The 20,683-nt window shown below is 44.9% G+C and overlaps 1 protein-coding gene across 2 annotated transcripts in view; it reads right to left on the bottom strand.

Annotated features, from left to right (window-relative positions):
- COAB (4-phospho-panto-thenoylcysteine synthetase) overlaps positions 1–20,683 on the bottom strand; it is a 65,840-nt gene that overhangs the window by 28,968 nt on the left and 16,189 nt on the right. The window lies entirely within an intron of this gene.

The following is a 20,683-nucleotide window of genomic DNA, read 5'->3' as shown; positions in this document are numbered from 1 at the left end:
ACACACTCCTATGGACACAAACAAGTGTTCACATATACGAGGGGAGACACACATGAGACTTCTAGGGTAGAAAACCCTTGACTCACACATAAATTAGATAAGCTTGGATTTTAAAAACTCTCCCTCGAGCGTATATCGATGCAGGGTGACCTCTTTTGGCAATGTCCGAGTGTTGATTGTTGCTGATGGTGCTCACAAAACGATGACAATAGCATAGTTAGTGTGCAGAGGCGAGACGAATATGGCATCGACGGCAATGGCAAGTTGGACGAATGGCATTGCAACTCAAATGGATGGCTGTTTTGCGAGTCAAACGGACAGTCGATGGACTGGGAGTAGGAGCTAATGATAGCGGTGAGTATGGGGGGATTGTGGACAAAAGATGGCATTGGGGCAAGTTGCGTAGCCCTGGTGACATGCGATGTGGATAGCAGATATAAGGGTCTTTACACACCACCTAAGGGTGTCACAATACTGCCCAACATGTGGGCAGCCAAACTGGCACTGATCTAGCTCCCGTCCATGTGACACCATAAAACTGGCCCCTTGACATGGGACACTCGCCTGGCCCCATGTGAACATGGCACAAATCTGGCCGCTGTATGGAGTGACAGTCCCATAGAAGTGGCTCCAAAAAATGGAGATGGACCAAATGGTGACAGGTAGTCGCCTCCATCGAGGATGGCGGAGCGGCTGACATGGAGTCCTTTTGAGGGGTGAAGACCACAGTAAGCTGACACTCGCCGAAAGAACAATAACCCAAACGCTCTAACCCCCGTCGTTGGTCCAAAACACTAGTCTGCACAACACTTTAAGGATGACTAAGCACATTCAGCTTTACTTAGCACAAGACCATCAACACTAGGACTGGAATGGGCCAACCCCCCACCCCTTCGGATTTCTTATATTCCAAAACAGTATTTTAATGTGCAAGCTTTGAGGGGGCCATGCACCAGATTTCCATATACATGAAATGAAAACAAAACAAACAATAGATCATGACACAAGAAAATAAGCAAGGGTAGGATTACCACTCCAGAAGCCACTCAACAAGAGGAGAACACAGCCCCCCGACGATGGTGAATCCCTCCCCCCCAACCCCCCTGTAACTTCGAGGAACCCGCCATCAGGCCCCTCCTTTCTAAAGACCGTTGCCTCGTAATGATCCCACTCCAAGCATCCAGATTTCCACGATTTGGCAATCGGGTCACGAAATAAACACCAACGTACATCCATATCCAAGAGTTCATCTAAACAAACTCAAGGTTACCTTAGAAAGACCAGCCAAAGAAGGCTCTCTATTCCCCCAAGTCAATGGTCTCTACAACAAATTCTTCTCTACACGTCAAGGTTGTTTCCCAGAAGGAAATCACCCTTCTACAATTAGACCCACTCAAATGTCCATAACAATAATCTGTTAGATATCGCATACTAGATGGGACACCAAGGTATATGTCTCCAAGGCGTGTATCTCCATCTAAATCTCCCAAAGATCAACTACTCTTGGGTTCCTCTCTCAGATCACCCCTACATGGTCTGGATCTAGTCCTTCAGATCTATCTACTAGATCTAGTTCTTCAAATTGGTCTACCACGAATTGGAGTAATCAAGGAGATTCCTCGTCCATGTTGTTCAACTAAGTACAACTGAAGAAGCTATCAAAAATCCGCTTCTCAATACTTAAGCAAATTAAATTCCCTCACCTATGTCTGCTCCTTGTGGGTGTGAAACGCCACGGAACCCTCTAACAGAGGAGAAGAAGCCATCAGGTCTTTGGAAGGAACCATCAAAAGCAAATAGGAAAAGCTTCCTGAGACCTTCACATGTGCATTGTGTGCTCTTCTGCGTTTAGGTTCCTCTAATACCAAGTGTTACAACCCCACGGATCTCCTAATGCAAAACAAAAGGGATTAGTACAAGCCCCCTAAGAGGGGTGCAGGCCAGCTCACCACCCAACCGTAGGTGTTGTTGAAAATATTGTTCATTCCCAGATGGACTCCCTGCATGCTTGTATTTGGCCCATTTATAAGGCCCTGCACTACATATTCTCTCTACTATTTTTGCACCATTTTTTGGGTGCCTTTTAGCATTTTTTCGGCATTTTATGGATTTTTTGTCCAGGTCAACCTATAGGACCTGACCGATCAGCTCATGAGGACCTATATAATAGGTGCCTCAGCCCACATCACTTTTATCTCTGATTTCAGCCTTGACTTGTACATACCAACACTCATGGCATAGTCACCCAAAACGAGAAACGGGAATGGAAACGGGGAAACCAGTTTTTTGGGGTGGAAATGGTCGTTTCTTGTGACAATATCACTTGGGAAACGAGAAACGGCTATGGAAACGGATGGAATCCTGAAACGGAGAAACGCATTTCTAGGGATTGAAACGGCCATTTCCTGTGACTGTGACTCACGGGCCTCCCTCGTGGTGTACCTTCATTCATATTCAGGTTCTTGACCTTGTTTTCAGATTTACAGTAGTAGCACATATTTCTCACATGGTATCAATACTCTAGGACCTGCGTTTGTCATCATGAACCTGTTGTTTACAGATTTCAGCACATAAAGACCTGCGTATTCAGATCTGGAGGTGCGTTTTTCATCAAAGAGCTGCATTTTCTCAGTGGTGCTGCGTTTTCTTCAATCAGGCTGTGTTTTTCTTCACAGACCTGTGTTTTCAGCATCTGTGGTGCCATTAAACCTTGGAGAACCATTTTCTTTTCTCCCCTTCCTGATTTTTTCCCACCCTGCATTCCTTCTTCTTCGTCCTCATACTAATTGTGCTCAGTTTTAGAGGAGGTCTAGCTGCTTCTAGCCCTATTTGAAGAGGAGGATTCTACGTTTGGAGGACTAGAGATCAATATTCTAACTTCTCTGGACTTCTTTTCTCTTCCCAGGAAATCCTATCCCCTACTTCTGAGGCTACCACTTCATCGGTACCCTCTCCCTCCACCCCTTTGGAGGTCCCTCCATCCTTTCCTACAACCACTTCTTCTCTTGTTTCTTCCCTCCCTCAGAACCTCTCCCCTTCTTTCTCTCAAGTTCCATACTACACTCCTCCCCAAATCAATGATTCCATGAAGCTTACAACCACCAATTATCATACTTGGTCTTTTTATACCCATTTGCTACTTGAAGGTGCTGGTGTTTGGACATCACTTATAACACCTGCCTTGGTAGATCCATCTTTACCGGGAGTTTTGGATGCTCGTGCACGCCCCATCATCATTCATTGCATGACTCCTGCCATACAGGCACAATTTATTTCTACAAGTAATGCCTGACAAATGTGGCTTGAGATTCAGAGGAGGTTTGGTGTTGTTTCTTCCATGAAGATTGCCAAGCTAGAGGCGAATCTTGAGAAGATTTCCATCAGTGAATCTGACAATATCACTGATAATATTGGGGACTTAACTCCCATCCAGCGGCAACTTGAAGAATATGGGAGCGCAATCAACAACCCAATCCACACGCTGCTTGGTAAATTGCCTCCCTCTTTTGATTCCTTCAAAGATCATATTTACTTTCGCCAGCCTCTTGCATCTTTTGAAGATGTTGTGACTTATCTACATGACAAGTATTTGATGAGAGGCAAAGGAAATCAGAATTTGCTTTTGTTGCCCAAGATAAGGGCAAGAACAAAGGAGGACGAGGAGGCAACAACAACAACAACAAGAAAAAAGCTGCCCCCAAGGCAAGGGCAAGAAGAATGCTACAGAGGCCAAAGGTATCAAAACCTTCGAGTGTTCTTTTTGTGGCTGATCAGGCCATGCGGAGGAATGGTGCTTTGCTCGACGTGACAATTCTCGGCAGCCAAAGCCAAATACAAAGCCAAAGATAACTCTCAGGATTCTGATAAAGATTCTCATAAGAACAAAGGCAAGGAAAAGGGCAATGCCAAAGTGGCATACATGCCAGTTATTACAGATTCTCCCCCTCCCTCTCCATAGGATACTTTCCTTGTGATCACAAATATAACTTCTTCCACTGAGGTTAGTGACACACCAACATAGGTTGAGTGGGTCAATGACAGTGGTGCTCATGTGACCTGAAAACAACTTCTTTGAAAGCCGAGGCACATGTAAAACTTCATGGAGAGTAGTAGAGGAACCAAGAGAAACATTACCAATACCAAGAACGGGTACGAAAGAGTCATCTCCAATGCGAACCGAAGAAGAGAGCGATTGGTAATCCTCGAAAATATGTGAATTTTTGGTCGTATGGGCGGAGCTGCTCGGAAGGGACTTGGAGTTTATTTTGATGATGAGGTGTTTGAGGTCATTGTTGATAGAAAGACACTCTCAGTTGTGGTCACTGGAATTCATGACGCAGGCCTCTACAAAATCACCACTTTCTCCTCACAGATTCCCTCATCTGACTCTCATATACATCACCTATTCTCTCCTTCTCATGCCTTAGTCTCCGTTGATGAGACCTCTATGTGGTATTCACACTTTGGTCGTGTACCTGTTTCTGCTTTGCAGAAAATTTCTTCCCAGCAGTTGGTTCTTGGTTTTACCTAAGCTCCGTCAACTACCACATATATGCTCATCTTGCATGATGGGCAAACATCACAAAGATGCTTTTCCACAGGAGAGCTCCAACTTATACATGCAGACTTGGTTGTTGGACCTATGGAGGTTCAGTCCCTTGGAGGGGATAAGTAGCTCATGCTTTTGGAGAATGATTTGACTCGATGGGTATGTTTTTTGGCTTGGAAGTCTAATGATTTTGCCAGTTTTAGGACTTGGATAGCCATGGTTGAGAATCAGTTTCACTCTACATTTTCATTCTTGCGGACTGACAATGGTGGTGAGTTTGTAACCTTTGATGAGTTTCTTGCATCGAAAGGTATTCAACGGCAGACAATAGTTCCTTATACTCCTCAGCAGAATGGAGTAGTTGAGAGCAAAATCGGGCCATGAAGGAGATGGTGAGATCTTAATTGTGTCATTTTGGTCTTTCCCCCGGAGAAGTTGTGGCTACTTCTATTTATCTCATAAACCCCTCACTCACGAAGGCGGTTGACGGATTGACACTAGAGGAAGTATTTTCTGGACATAAGCCATCTGTATCACATTTTCCTGTCTTTGGTTGTGTTGCTTTTGTTCATGTCCCAAATAAGAAGTGGACTACACTTGCTCCCAAGTCCAAGAGGATGACTTTCACTTGCTATAGCTCGAGATCCAAAGGATAATGGCTTTGGGATCCGGATGTGGAGGATATTATCATATCTCGAGATGGTCAGTTTGATGAGACATTAGTTGGACTTGATTCTTCTTCCATGTCCTCTTCTGAGCAGATTTTGGACCCATTTCCAGCCGATATTGGAGAGTTTTCTCATCTACCACAGCAAGCTTCTTCACCCGCAATGATTCGGATGTTTTTAGCACCAATTCAGCCCATTGTACCCTCTGTTTCAGCTCCTGTATCTGCTGTGTCCAGCCCCTTACATAGAGCTGGATTGCCTCCTACATCTTCTCTATCAGTACCTGCACCCTCTCCATTATCTTCTCCACATTTTCCTACTGCTTCTCTCCATCACTGTTCTCCTGGATGCATCCATTTCCGTAGCAGTACCTTCTTTTCTTCTTTCAGATTTGAGAGGAGGTCTGGTCCACCCCCGTGGATCCAAAATTTATTACATGACTCTAGCCTTTCTGATAGCCAGTTGCATTCTCAGGCATCAGCTCCGTCTTCTAGACCTCTTGGAGATCTTCTCGGCTTGCTTCTTCCGATCATACCGTGTATTATGCTCTTATGAGTACCTTACACGATATTGATGAGCCCGAGACTCCCGAGGAGGCCCTTGCTTTGCCGCAGTGGCAACAAGCTATGGATGCAGAGATGTCTTCTATCGAGTGGAACAAAACTTGGGAATTAGTTCCATGCCCATAACATCCTCAGGTCATCAGTGTCAAATGGATTTTTAAAGTCAAGTTTCATTCTGATGATACTTTGGATAAGTACAAAGCTCGCCTTGTTGTTCGCGGTTATCATAGTAGTTAGGAAACGCGTTTCCTATAGGGAATGAAACGTGGAAACGTTTCTAAAACATTTCCTTGTAGGAAACGCGTTTTTTTCAAGCAAATTTTTTGACCTTTTTTTTTGCCCCAAATCTAATGTTGAAATCTATGCGACTCTTTTGATAAAGTTTTTTTTGGTTTCCGTGTGCCGCTTTCCCTCATCAAGGCTGATTTATTTTGTATTGTTTATGGGCATTGGGCCATGACTGTTGATTCATGTGACATGAACACTTCAAACTCATAAGTTTTAACCTATGTAGTGTCATGTATGGGTTTTTTTTTTTTTGTGGCATGGAATGATGGATGATTGGATCATGGATCATGGATAGTGGACCATGGTCTTTGAATCATGATCATTTGACATTGATGATGGATGATTCTATGGTTTTTGTTATTTTTTATTCAAAGACTGTAGGCTTCAAATTGATATTTCCATGTATTCTATGCATTTAGTGTTATTTTTACATATTTTATGCAGTATATATTTGAAATTTTGTACATGCAAAAACCTGCAGGTAGGAAACTTGTAGGAAACTTTGGGCTGATTTTACGAAACCCATTTGAAACGCATTTGAAACTTTTAGGAAACCCATTTCAAACAACCCCCTAACTACTATGGTGGTTATGCTCACAAAGCTAGCGAGGACTTTGATGAGACGTTTGCACTTACAGCTAGGTATACTACCATTCGGATTGTTTTAGCCTTGGCTGCTCATTTTGGATGGCCTGTCTTTTAGATGGATGTTAAATGTATCTTTCTGAACGGGAATTTAGAGGAGGAGTTATATGTTCAGCAAGCTTCGGGATTTGAGATTCAGGGACACACAGATCATGTTTATTTATTGCAGAAGGCTCTATATGGTCTCAAACACGCACCTCGTGCTTGGTATCTGAAGATTGATGCCTTCTTGATTTCACTTGGCTTTGAGAGAGCTTATCGAGATTCAAACCTTTATGTCTTTCTCTCTAATGGTGATATTTGTATGATTGTGCTATATGTGGATAATCTCATCCTTACAAGATCTCCTTCTCAGTTGGTCACTCATGTTCAGTCTCAACTTTCACAGCAGTTTGAGATGACCGATCTTGGATTACTTCATTACTTTCTTGGTCTTGAAGTATGGCCGCGCGATGAAAAATTGCTTTCTCTTTATGGTTTTACAAATTGTACTCTGCTCTCTTGTCCCATGGATCCTAGTTCCAAGCTTTCAAAGAAAGATGATTCTCCTTTGGTTGATTCTACTCCATACCAGCAGTCGGTTGGTTCATTGCTCTACCTCAAGAACACTCGTTCGGATATAACTTATGCCTTGAGTATTCTCAGTCAGTTCTCCTCTGCGGCTCCACGGGCTCACTGGCAAGCTTCTTTACGGGTTCTTCAGTATCTCTGTGGCACATCTAGTTATGGTATCACTTATTCCACTAGTTCTAATTTGGTGGGATTCACCGATGCGGATGCGGATTGGGCTGGTCGGCGATCTACTTCTGGATATTGTTTTCTACTTGGATCTGGAATGGTTTCTTGGAACTCTCAGAAATAGAGGATTGTTGCTACATCATCTACTAAGGCTGAGTATAAGTCCTACCTTCTCTCCACGACTGAAGCTTTGTGGATTCATCAGATTCTAGAACATTTATGCTGTGCACAAGATTCTCCTGTCACAATTTTCTCGGACTCTGTCACCATTTGGCCGCCCAAGTGGTCTTCCTCTATTTTCATGCCAAGGTACAGGAGACCAGAGAGCATTGTGTCACCTGTACTGAGGCTAGGACTCGCGTCACCTACGGGAGGCCAAGCCTCGTGTCACCCGTAGTGTGGCCAAGACGTTGAACCCATTGTCAAGGATCCCAGTTTAGGCTTCCCATTGAGCCAGTTTCATGCTCACGAAGACCTACTATTTACACGTTCCAAAAACGGGAGATATTTTCATTGCATAATGCATATGCATGCATCTCTGCTTGTTTGAAACTGCTTTCGCATGACTTGTTTTCGTGCGAATGCCTGTTATGACGTGTCCAATTCCAGGTTGGGGACGCCCACCCGTGAGCCTGTGAATGCCTTGTATTCTGACATGGTTTGTGGCATGTGAACAGGTGGTGAGTATTCATTTAACCCTTGTTTATGATTGCAAAAGTTTTATAACCTTAGCAGTTCACATTTATTAAAGCTGGGCACCGCTCAATGCCCGGGGCCCAAGGTCAAAAGTGTGGCCAACCCAAATGCTGGGCACCCACACAAGGCCTCATAAGTGTGTGGACACTTTAAGGAGGTACGGTGGGCTGTGCCATATATGGCACAAGGGATTTGGACCCCTCCACCTCCTCTCCCCCATTCTTCTCCACCTCTTTGCACTTTCCCTTCTCCTAGAAGCTGGCGCCCAACTCTCCTTGGCTCTTCCCTTTTTCAGCTGTGGGCACCTGTTGTACCTGCTAAAACCCTAACAGTACCTGCTATGGGAACCTGATGTACCTACTAAGACCCTACCAGTATCTGTTGTACCTAATGTACCAGCTGTACCTGCTGTGGGCACCTGTTGTACCTGCTAAGCCCCTGACAGTATCTGTTGTACCTTATGTACCGGCTGTACCTGCTGTGGGCACCTGCTGTACCTGCTGAAACCCTAACAGTACTTGCTGTACCTGCTGAAACCCTAACCGTACCTTCTGTACCTGCTGTGGGCACATGCTATGCCAGCTGTACCGCATGTACCGGCCACCGTACCTGCTGAAACCCTAACTGTACCAGCTGTATCAAAACTGTACTTCCTGTTGTACCTGCCGAAACACTAACTGTACCAGCTGTACTTGCCGAAATATCATAACTGTACTCACGGATGCACCTGCTGAAACCCTAATAGTACCAGCTTGTGTACCGGATCTTCTACAAGTACTTGATCGTGTACTTGTAGAGTGTGAGCACCTATTTGTGTGCCTACACTTGGGAGGACCAAGCCCATTCCTCTACGAGTTGTGCGAGCCAGGCTCTAGTACGAGAGCGCCTGTTCGTGTGTGGTCTCAGAACGACAATTTCGTGTTCACACAACTCCAAGTGTATGAGGAGTCAGGGCTGGTTGTATTGACTCATTCGACGAGTCCGGCTTCGACATTCTTCACCGACAAATACTTGTTTGGGTAATATGTCTTCATTTTATGCATTGCATGGATTATCTGGCTAGCAAGTCCTTGGAACTTTGTACACAAATAAAATACTCCAATAATATACTTCAGTATTGAGGGGGGGTCGGCCCATTCGCGGCCCCAATGGTGGTGTGCTATGCAATGCTTTTCTTTTGCAGATTGTCTTGAGCATTGATGTATCTTTAAGTGATTATGTGTATTGTGGCTAGTTTATTTTAGTGTTGATGAGTGTATTGTGCATGAGATGGTGCTCAAGGAAGTTCACACCTAGTCGGTGTAGTTTTAGTGGTATCAGAGCATGGTTGTGGTCGTTTGGGCATTGAGCATTGTGTGAACAGCCATCATTCACTATTGATAGCCATGCACACAATGGACAAGGGCCTAGTTCAACTAGCCAAGCAAGTGGCATGGCACTCATGTTTCTGAAGCCTTCGGCAATAAGCATATGCACATGGCAGAATGAGTGGCACACATGCTGAAAATGCACATCTTTTGCATGCTAAACCTTTTGCGAAAGATGTAAAGAGTGGTGGGAAGGCTGAAAATAAGCAGTCAAAGGATGCCTCTCACAAAAAGCACAAGTTTAGCCTCACTCCTGAGCAAAGGGAGCAATATACCAAGGAGAGTAAGTGCTTCTCATCTGGCAACCAAGATCACATGTTTCGTGAATGTCCTAAGCGCAAGAATAAGGACAATTAGAAGCAACAAAAGGCTAATGTGCATGCCATTCCCGATGTGCAAGGGAATTCAAGTAAGGATGACAAACATAGGATGGTTTGCAAAGCGTGGGGACAACTTAAGGATCAGCCCGCACTCTTTATGTTTGATGATTGTGCCGCAGACAACTTCATTTCTGTGGAGATGGCACCCGCATTGAACATTGATGTAGGGAGCATGGGACCCCATATTGACGCGGAGACTGCTTTTGTGGGAAAACAAGTGCAAGTGACCCATATCATTGGAAAGTTGCGCATACACATCTGTCAGAATACGCAACGGAGATGATGACCAGATCTGGGAACACGAGCAAAACGCAATGCAGAAAATAACAGCACAAGAGAGAGAGAGAGATAAGAGGCGTGCAACTCTGCTCTATATACACAAGAAGAATCCCGGAATGATACAAATGTGACAAGGGGCTGTGGGGCCATTTTATATGGCCCCCAAACAGCAGTCGGCCTGCTGTAAGGCAGCCGACAGGCCCACAAACTCCACGACCTGCTGAAATGTACAAACGCCAACGGCAGGGGGGGTCGGCCAGCATCAAGAAGGTCCACGACCTATGGAAAACAGTCGGCCACCTTCAGTGTATCCACAGCTGCAGTTGGCCAAGTTCAAGGTCCTCCTCCCACTACAAGATTGCCTCCCATGCCACAGAAAAATAGGAAAAATGGGGAAAAAATACGGGGAGTGAGGAAAAATGAGAAAACACCTACAAGGGCAGGCACACCCACAACAAAGGCCCTGGTGTCAACATAAAGACAGGAGATGACTTCTAACACCCCCTCTCAGCTCCTGACTGACCAACCACAGGGAGCTTGGGTGCCGCCTGAGCAAATCCTGAGATAGCGACTTCTTGAAGAGGTCCACCATACTGTTTTTCGTCGAATAGAACTCTAGCAAGATGTCATCAGCAACGATCTGTTCACGAACAAAGTGCCTCTGGATGACCATGGGTTCCTCCAGTGGAAGCCCAATCCTGCAATGCAACCTCTGCAACCGCACCACCTCACAAGCAGCATCACAAGCAGCCCAGTACTCTACCTCACTAACAAGGCAAAAGATGACTGCCTCTTACTGCTCCATAAAACTGCTCCTAGGCCTGAAGTAGATCTCCTCGTGTCCGGATCTCCTCCCCACACTGAGTCACTCCAACAGTGGAGTCGGACTCCATCAATCAATCCCCCTCTTGTGTAAGAGAGTCCATGATCCTTCGCATGCCGCAGAAACCACAGGATGCGCAATCCTGCCTCCCAAAGAGTCATCAACAACCATGAGCTCAACTGCCTCATCAGGAAGCTCCCGTCCAATCTAGTGTCCATCAACCAGATCAAAGAACCATTCTGCTTCCAAGTAAAGGAGGCATCACACTGCTCACAAGGATCAACACCTGTTGTTACGGTGCAAAGCCTAGTCCTAGAAACCTGCTGAAGACCACGCAAGGCCTTCTGAAACCTGTGAACCACCCCCTCTAAATCCGGAACCACAAAGCGTGGAGTATGCACCTCCTTCTGCAAGTAATCAACAGCCACCCGCCTGGCTTTCCGAGAGGTCCCCGTGGAAAGAACATCCTCATCTACAGGAGTTTCTTTGTCTCGAATACTACAAGAAGGTCCACGACCTGTGCAAAACAGTCGGCCACCTTCAGTGTATCCACAAATGCAGTTGGCCAAGTTCAAGGTCCTCCTACCACTACAAGATTGCCTCCCATGCCACACAAAATAGGAAAAATGTGGAAAAAATACGAGGAGCGAGGAAAAATGAGAAAACACCTACAAGGGCAGGCACACCCACAGCAAAGGCCCTGGTGTCAACATAAAGACAGGAGATGACTTCTAACACCCCCTCTCAGCTCCTGACTGACCAACCCCACAGGGAGCTGGGGTGCCGCCTGAGCAAATCCTGAGATAGTGACTTCGTGAAGAGGTCCACCGTACTGTCCTTCGTCGAATAGAACTCTAGCAAGATGTCATCAGCAACGATTTGTTCACGAACAAAGTGCCTCTAGATGACCATGGGTTCCTCCAGTGGAAGCCCAATCCTGCAATGCAACCTCTGCAGCCGCACCACCTCTCAAGCAGCATCACAAGGAGCCCAGTACTCTACCTCACTAACAAGGTAAAAGATGACTGCCTCTTATTGCTCCATAAAACTGCTCCTGGGCCTCAAGTAGATCCCCTCGTGTCCGGATCTCCTCCCCACACTGAGTCACTCCAACAGTGGAGTCGGACTCCATCAATCAATCCCCCTCTTGTGTAAGAGAGTCCATGATCCTTCGCATACTGCAGAAACCACAGGATGCGCAATCTTGCCTCCCAAAGAGTCATCAACAACCATGAGCTCAACTGCCTCATCAGGAAGCTCCCGTCCAATCTAGTGTCCATCAACCAGATCAATGAACCATTCTGCTTCTAAGTAAAGGAGGTATCACACTGCTCATAAGGATCAACACCTGTTGTTACGGTGCAAAGCCTAGTCCTAGAAACCTGCTGAAGACCACGCAAGGCCTTCTAAAACCTGTGAACCACCCCCTCTGAATCCGGAACCACAATGCGTGGAGTATGCACCTCCTTCTGCAAGTAATCAACAGCCACCCGCCTGGCTTTCCGAGAGGTCCCCGTGGAAAGAACATCCTCATCTACAAGAGTTTCTTTGTCTCGAATACTACGAGACATCAGAGCATAAGTTACCTGTTCAGTTTCCTCTGACTGACGAACACAAGAACCACCAACATCAGTACTGGAAAGTTCCTGCCAACTGCTATCATCAACTGGCAAGCTATCCACCATCTGGTCCCGGAAAGCTTGCACCTGCAGCGTATCCACACTAAAGTGGCCATTACCAAACTACCACTCATCACAAACCTGAGGACCTGGGAGAGAGTGCTCAAAGCTTGTAAACTCCATTCTCCACTCCGCCTTCCCAAACCACCTGGCCTGTTGCTTTGTCCCGGAGAGCAACAAAATGCTCATCAAACTCCACTCGTACGCCAGTCTTGCAAACCTGATGCACTGACAACATATGAAAACCAAGTGACGGAACCTACAACAGCTGGGAGGAATGCTTCCCTCCTCTGCCATCGGGAACTATCTCCATCCTGCCCTCACTGTGAACTGGGATAGTGGATGTATCCCCAGTAAGAATGTGACCAGAATACCTGCAAAGATCCTGTAAATCTGAACGGGAAGGAGTCATGTGCCTGGAAGCACCACTATCTAGAATCCACTCTCGAGTATCCATTGCGGAGAATCCTCCAACCTCCTCCCTACCTGAAGAAAATAAAACATCGGTGTCCATCACCTCCAGGTGCACAAAAGCCAGAGTCTTCATGATTGCTGCTGAGGAATCTTCACCCTTCTCGGTCTTCCGCTTGAGACACTGCCTCCAATAGTGGCCTTTCTCGCCGCAATCATTACAGGTCCTCTCTGCCTTTAGTTTCTCGCGGTTAGTAAAACGGACTTCTTCTCAGAAGACTTCTCCGATGAAGCCTTCCCTTTGCCCGTGTTACGGCCTTTTGACCGTTGGCTAGTTAAGGCCTCCGAACCTCCACCCTGAGGAGGGTTCGTGAATCATTCCTCTTGGACCAAGACCATGGGCACAAGCTCCTCCCACGTGATGGTGCTGAGAGGGCAAATGCGACAGCAACGTTATGGCCATGTCCTCTGACGATATATCCTTCCTAGCCTGAAGAACTTCCTGCTGAAGAGCGTGCAGCTTGGTAATATGCTCCCGCATCGTCAACGACTTTGCAGGGCTCATAACCCGCATCTGTACTTCCAAGGAAATCCTCTTCATGGGCGATACCCTGTTGTAAAGAGAAGCCAAATGCTGCCATATACCTCTGGCCAGCGTCATATGCTTTACATGATTGATTACCTGCTATGTGCAGTTGAGGAAGATAAATGAACGGACCCTGGCGTTGACACAATCCCACATCTGTGCTTGTGCCTCCCGGTCCTTTCGGATCGACGGTAACTCCCCTTCCTCTACTTCCGGCCGTGGAACCCCAACAACGACGAAATCAACGAGGTCGTAGGACTCCAGAACAGATTCCATCATAACCTTCCATATGCCGTAGTTGTTCCCGTCCAACTGACGGTCCACCGGGAACGTGGGGAGTGTAGGGATCTTCACATGCCTCTCGGCCATCTCTAGCAAATCTGCCATTGCGGGGATGTACTCTGAAAAAGGGTGGGTGGGTGGGAACAAAGAAGAACTTACACCTGCAAGTGGCTGTCCAGCAAATCAGCCCGCCGTCCTCTTGCTTCTCCTCTTCCCAAACAGTCCCGAACAGTCCACCAATCAGCAACACAACAGTCCCCCTCTTGCTCACACAAATCCCAAGAACTATCTAGAGCCTAGGCTCTCATACCAAGTCAGAATACGCAGCGGAGATGATGACCAGATCTCGGAACACAAGAGCAAAACGCATGCAAAAAATAACGACACAAGAGAGAGAGAGATAGAGGCGTGTAACTCTACTCTATATACACAAGAAGAATCCTGGAATGATACAAATGTGACAAGGGGCTGTGGGGCCATTTTATATGGCCCCCAAACAGCAGTCGTAGGGCAGCCGACAGGACCACAAACTCCACGACCTGCTGAAATGTACAGTCGGCCAGCAGCAGAGGGGGGGGGCGGCCAGCATCGAGAAGGTCCATGACCTGTGCAAAACAGTCGGCCACCTCCAGTGTATCCACAGATGCAGTCAGCCAAGTTCAAGGTCCTCCTGCCACTACAAGATTGCCTCCCATGCCACAAAAAAATAGGAAAAATGGGAAAAAAAAATACGAGGAGTGAGGAAAAATGAGAAAACACCTACAAGGGTGGGCACACCCACAACAAAGGCCCTGGTGTCAACATAAAGACAGGAGATGACTTCTAACAACATCCAGGGGTATCTTGATCATGAGAATTTCTTGGTTGCACCATTGCAGGGATATGATGTATTGCTGGGAAAGCCGTGGCATCACCGCATTGAGCCACAAAAGGAGTACAAGACCAACCGGATTACTTTTATGCATAGAGGCCGCATGCATGTTATTGATATTGGCCAAGAGGGAGACTCCATCCCAGTCGTATCTCATGTTCACATTAATAAAGCAATGAGAAAGAGTGTTTCCGCATACTTAGTCTTTGTTCGTGATAAGGTTGAATGTAATGATGTATGCATAGATACTCTCACAAGCGAAAGGCTGAAATTTTTAAATGCATACAAGGATTGCTTTGGAGATGCATTACCAAGAGAGCTACCTGTCACAAACGGGTGCGTGGTACTGCACTAGGGACCAAAAGATGGGCTGGGTCCCCCCCTCGGCACCCCTCCCCCCCCCTTTGAAGGATATGTATTGCCTTAAGGGAGTAAGAATTTTACAAGTACATAAAACGGGTGGTTTGGCCCAGCCACCACCGTTTCTTCCAAAATGATTGAACATGAAAACAACTTACAAAAACTATACTTGCCCACAAGTAGCCCAGCTACAAGCTAGCTAGCAATATGGTGCTCAGCACCCTTCACCAAGATTGCCCAACAATCCCGATTTTTGCAAATGTAGTTAAACTTCAATGAGATCAACAATCTAGTGGCAGAAAAACCAACCTTAGGAGAATGCCCAAAACTTCCCAAGGGTTCTCCCGCATAGAACTTGTAGCAACCGGAGCCAAGATGATTCTTCCACAGCTTCAATCTTTATAAATAGTCTTCCTCTTCTTCTTCTAGTTTGAATGGAGCCTTTCAATTCAGAAAATCAGAATTCAGCCAGCTTCTAAATGTTTTGGAAAGGTAAAAACACTATGGTATGGCTGGAAATCTGAATTTATAGAGTTCTATTCAGCCTAGAAGGTGGCGCCTAGACGAAGAGGAGTGGAGAATATTGCTCATGAAAAGTTGAGGTAGGGAGAGGTTTGTGCATGACTTAGAATGGCTACTAATGATGAGGAGCAACTCATGTAGTAAAAAATGAGGAAAGGCTTTCTTTTTTTTAACTTTTCTTTTTGAGTTAACTAGCTTGCATGACTTCTTTTGGGAAAAGTGAACTTGCATGATTTACTTTTAAGTAAAGTGAACTTGCATGGCACATTTTTAGGTGCATGTAAGGATAAAGCATTGCATGATGCATGCATGTAGCTGGAAAAGCTTGCATGTTGCATGCATGGGGGTTTCTAACCATGCATGTCGCATTTCTAACCATGCATGTCGCATGCATGAGGATTTTTGGCCATGCATGTCGCATGGGGGTTTCTAACATGCATGGGGGTTTCTGACCATGCAAGTCGCATGCATGAGGGTTTCTGACCATGCATGTTGCATGCATGGGGTTTTCTCATCATGGAGAATTTATCAACCATTCTTAGCTAAATTGTCATGCATGCATGCATAGAAATAGAAAACCCACATTAGAGTGGGCTGCCTTCAAAATATCAATTATCCTTGTACAAATCCATCAATACAAGTTAACAAAAGACAGGTTATGCAACATACTAACCCATGGGTGTAATCCAGGCGTCCCCAAATCCATGAGCTTCTCATGCAATAAAATCCAAGCATTGTCAAGGCAAACAAAACATTACACGCAAATAAAAAATAAGCCATGCACACAAATGTATGCATTTAAACACATATTTTGGAAGAAACCCCATCTATTCATACGTACTTGATATTTACAAGGGCTATGGTATTTGGCTCTCCAAGATCCATCAAATATTCATGGCATTATGTATTGCATTTGGTTCTCCAAGATCCATCGAATGCTTAACATGTTTCTGTGCAGCCAGGATCTCGTAGATACAGCTAGTATACATACATGGGAAGCTTACCCATAAACATTCCATGGCTACATGTAGTGTCCAACACCCATGTCCATGGATAATAGTTAGCATCCAATATCATATGATAACCATTGCATGTTTGACAAGGACTTCATGCGTGCATTAGAGACATGTAAAGACTTCCTATATGGAGCGGATTTTGAGCAACGTAATCACAAATGAAACACAAGGATGAAAAAGACCTCAACACAAGTACTTTGGGCGAAGGCCGAGATAGTTATCCTTTGGACAAATAAGTACGAACGTTGTTACCAACCTACCACACTACAAAGAAACGCAATAGACAATGTTGAACCATACTAGACACGCTTACTAAAGTTGTCATCTTCATTCTAAGCACAGGCAACGTGCTAGGAGTGGAGACAAAAATTATGTTTGATGCCAAACAGGGATAGCTTGCGACAAATTGAATTTCTTAAGTACTTTCCAACCTCAATCAAATGGACACGATAGAGATATACATCCAACTGGCATTTGACTGCTCAAGTGCTATGTCTATGACGAGCACGGCTAGGTTCTACTGCCATCTAAAGCCCTAAACACCATCTAGAACATGCTGATGCAAAAACGCAAACAGAAGGGAGAGTAGACGGAGACAAAGTCGCTTAACGTCGACTTTATTGATCTAGAAAGACCAATCGACGGAGAGACTTGAACCCAGGTGGGTTCATGTCATCCCAAGGGCAATTCCACTAGCCATTTCTACCCCACAATGGGTGGCAGAAAGGTAGTGAGAATGTCCTCTTTTACACACACACACACACACACACACACCCATTTCTACCCCACAATGGGTGGCAAAAAGGTAGAGAGAGAGAGAGAGAGCTGGAAATTCAGTATTTCATATGGTACAAAAAGGTACATCTATCTTGCAGCCATAGACTGCCTTCCATGAAAAGGTAAATCACCTAAACAAAGCCCTAAATCTATGACCCAGCCAACAAAGGGCTAAATGATCAAAACGATGAGCAATTATGCCTATTTATAGGTCTTGAAGTGACCATGTGATCTGGCCGACTGCTAGTCGGCCAGCTCCTGGACATAAAATAAACATATGCTGCAGCCGACTGGATCCTCTTCTTCTGTGTACTGGCCGACAGCCCCCATGTCCTCTACTGGTCAACTCTCCTTGTTGACAAAATTGTATACCATGCTCCAAATCTGTGTTTCTAGTGAGTCTTTATCATGTTGCCTCCAGGATTAGCCCTGAGATTAGCATGAACATGTGTATGCACATGACATCCCCCTCTGTTAAACTTGATGACGGGATTCCAATCTGCTTCTTGGATGGCTCTCATCATCCCATTCTATTCCCAGAGTCCCTCTGTCATCCTTCCTACTCTGGCAACCTTTTCAGTGAATAACTGGCCTGGTCTCCAAATCCACTCTAACTCTGAATAAGATCTATGCATCTGTTCCATCCAATCCCCATTCCATTCCTGCCCTATCTCTGAACACCGTCTTGGTCTTCATTCCTGAGAAATGAGTCTAGCACTCTCACTCCACCCTTTGGAGGATCATCCTCCCTTGGAACCGTTGCCCAAAAGCCTTTCCTGGCTCATAGGATTGCCATCCCCTTTGGGCTTTGTGGAACACCACCAACCAACCTCCTGGGAGCTCTTCTCGGTCTTGTGTTCCTTGCCTTGGGCTTCGTACCTGTGTACTTTCCTGTACCTTGGACCTGTACACCTTCATATGGGACTAAATCAGGGTTTAGCCTTGTTGAGCCTAATGCTCTAATACCAATGTTACATGCGGAAGCTCTGAGAGTCTTCTTTCAGCCCTAAACACCATCTAGAACATGCTGATGCAAAAACGCTGACAAAAGGGAGAGTAGAGAGAGAGAGATAGCTGGAAATTCAGTATTTCATATGGTACAAAAAGGTACATCTATCTTGCAGCCATAGGCTGCCTTCCATGAAAAGGTAAATCACCTAAACAAAGCCCTAAATCTATGACCCAGCCAACAAGGGGCTGAATGATCAAAACGATGAGCAATTATGCCTATTTATAGGCCTTGTAGTGACCATGTGATCTGGCCGACTACTGGTCCGCCAGCTCCTAGACATAAAATAAACATATGCTACAGCCGACTTTATCCTCTTCTTCTGTGTAATGGCCGACATCCCCCATATCCTATTCTGGTCAACTCTCCTTGCCAAAACAGCATACCATGCTCCAAATCTTTGTTTCTAGTGAGTCTTTATCATGTTGCCTCCAAGATTAGCCCTGAGATTAGCATGAACATGTTGTGTGCACATGACACATCTATAAACACAACTTGGAATGACAGTAATGTAGTAGCTTGCATTTTTGGGGAGAAATACAATGGCGCGAAGATTTAGCCTAATTCGTTAAGCACCCCGGGGGTTTCGATGGTGCGAACACGCCGATGCAATCTGATTTTCGATTGGAGATCTACAACAGCTGATTCAAGCCTGGATACTCAAATAGAAGCGTTTTTTGTAAAGTTGAGATTAACCTTGATTAAAAGTGGTTAATCCTGTGTGTCTGAATTTAAAACTCATCAGTGGGAGCCGCTAATACTTGGTTTATGCTTACTTTGCAAAAGCTCCATCATTTGGTGCTTCAATTTTACACCCCAAGTCAACCTCTTCTTCTGCACTACAAATAGTTAATTGCCTCTACTGATCAGTGATTAACATGTATTTTTGGATCATTCAGGATTCAATCCTACCATTGGGGACTTACTACAGCTTGCCAAAGCTTCATCTTGAGAAAGCCCGTTGATTTACCTCTTCGACGATGCTGTACAAATCAGGGTATTTTCTGCACAGCACAGTTAACAAAAAATTGCTTTCACTAATACTTTGATTAGTGCTAATGACCTACAATTTTTTTGGGCATTTGTGATTGGATCTACATATTTAGATGCTGCTAAACCTCTGTGAAGCATCAAATTAAATTTGCCCCTTGATTTGAGTGGTCAACTCCTTAATCTAAAACAGGATATAAATCTGCATTAGCATTTTTTGGAACAATGGAATTTATGAGCTTGTATGCATCATATAAATCATTGATCATACTCATTAATCAGTTATACAAGGGCAATACGATGGTCATAAATAAGACTAAGACCCCCTTATGTATATTTGCATTATCGTTTGAAAGGGATGAACATCATCATCATGTAAGGCTTTATGAACACATTAAGAAAATGTTTTATCTTTGCCTACATGGATTTCATAACACAATGAAATCAAGGATGAAGATCAAGAGCTACATAAAGAAGATCAAGTGCTACATCTACATCAAGATCTACATCGACATGAAGAAGATCAAGAGCTACATTGACATAAAGAAGATCAAGACCAAGAAGAAAGCATCTTCGAGCAAGAAAGAAGCAGCCTCCTCCGAGGCCATCTACATTAAGGATAAATGGGCTTCTTAGACTAGCTAGGGCCAACCTACCTGTAGTCACACCTCTATCCTGAGTGACTGTAAACATAACTAGATTCCTGGCATCTGTATCATCCTCTGGTATTATAAACCACCATGAGTAAGACCTACCTATGGGCACTCGGATGGTCATCATTGTCAGAGTAACTAGAGCTAGCATTGTTATCTTAGTAAAAGGTGTTGAAATAATACACCAAAATATCATACATGTGACATTGGGGATATGGGCATATGTTCATAGGTCTCATAACTATCATACATTTGGTAAACTATGATCAAAGGAGAATCTAAATCAGCATATTCTAGGCACCTAGCTCAAGTGGAGAAGGGTCTCACTTTCCCTCAAATTAAGCAATGACTGCTCACTTCAAGGGTTTCTCAAGCTTTTGCTTTAAGGATTAATCATGTCCTAATCACTTGTACTCCAACCTATATAAGAGGCTCACACCTAATGGAAGAGTACAACACTCCCATTCTCTTTCTCATCGTTATGATGTCATTATGTTGCCCCATTAACTCTAATCCCATGTGATTAGTCTT

This window comes from Cibotium barometz, chromosome 7 (genome assembly GCF_041138505.1).
Source record: "Cibotium barometz isolate CiBa-2024 chromosome 7, ASM4113850v1, whole genome shotgun sequence".
Taxonomy (NCBI): domain Eukaryota; kingdom Viridiplantae; phylum Streptophyta; class Polypodiopsida; order Cyatheales; family Cibotiaceae; genus Cibotium; species Cibotium barometz.
Note: the sequence above shows the minus strand (reverse complement) of the source record. Positions and strands in the feature narration are given on the sequence as shown.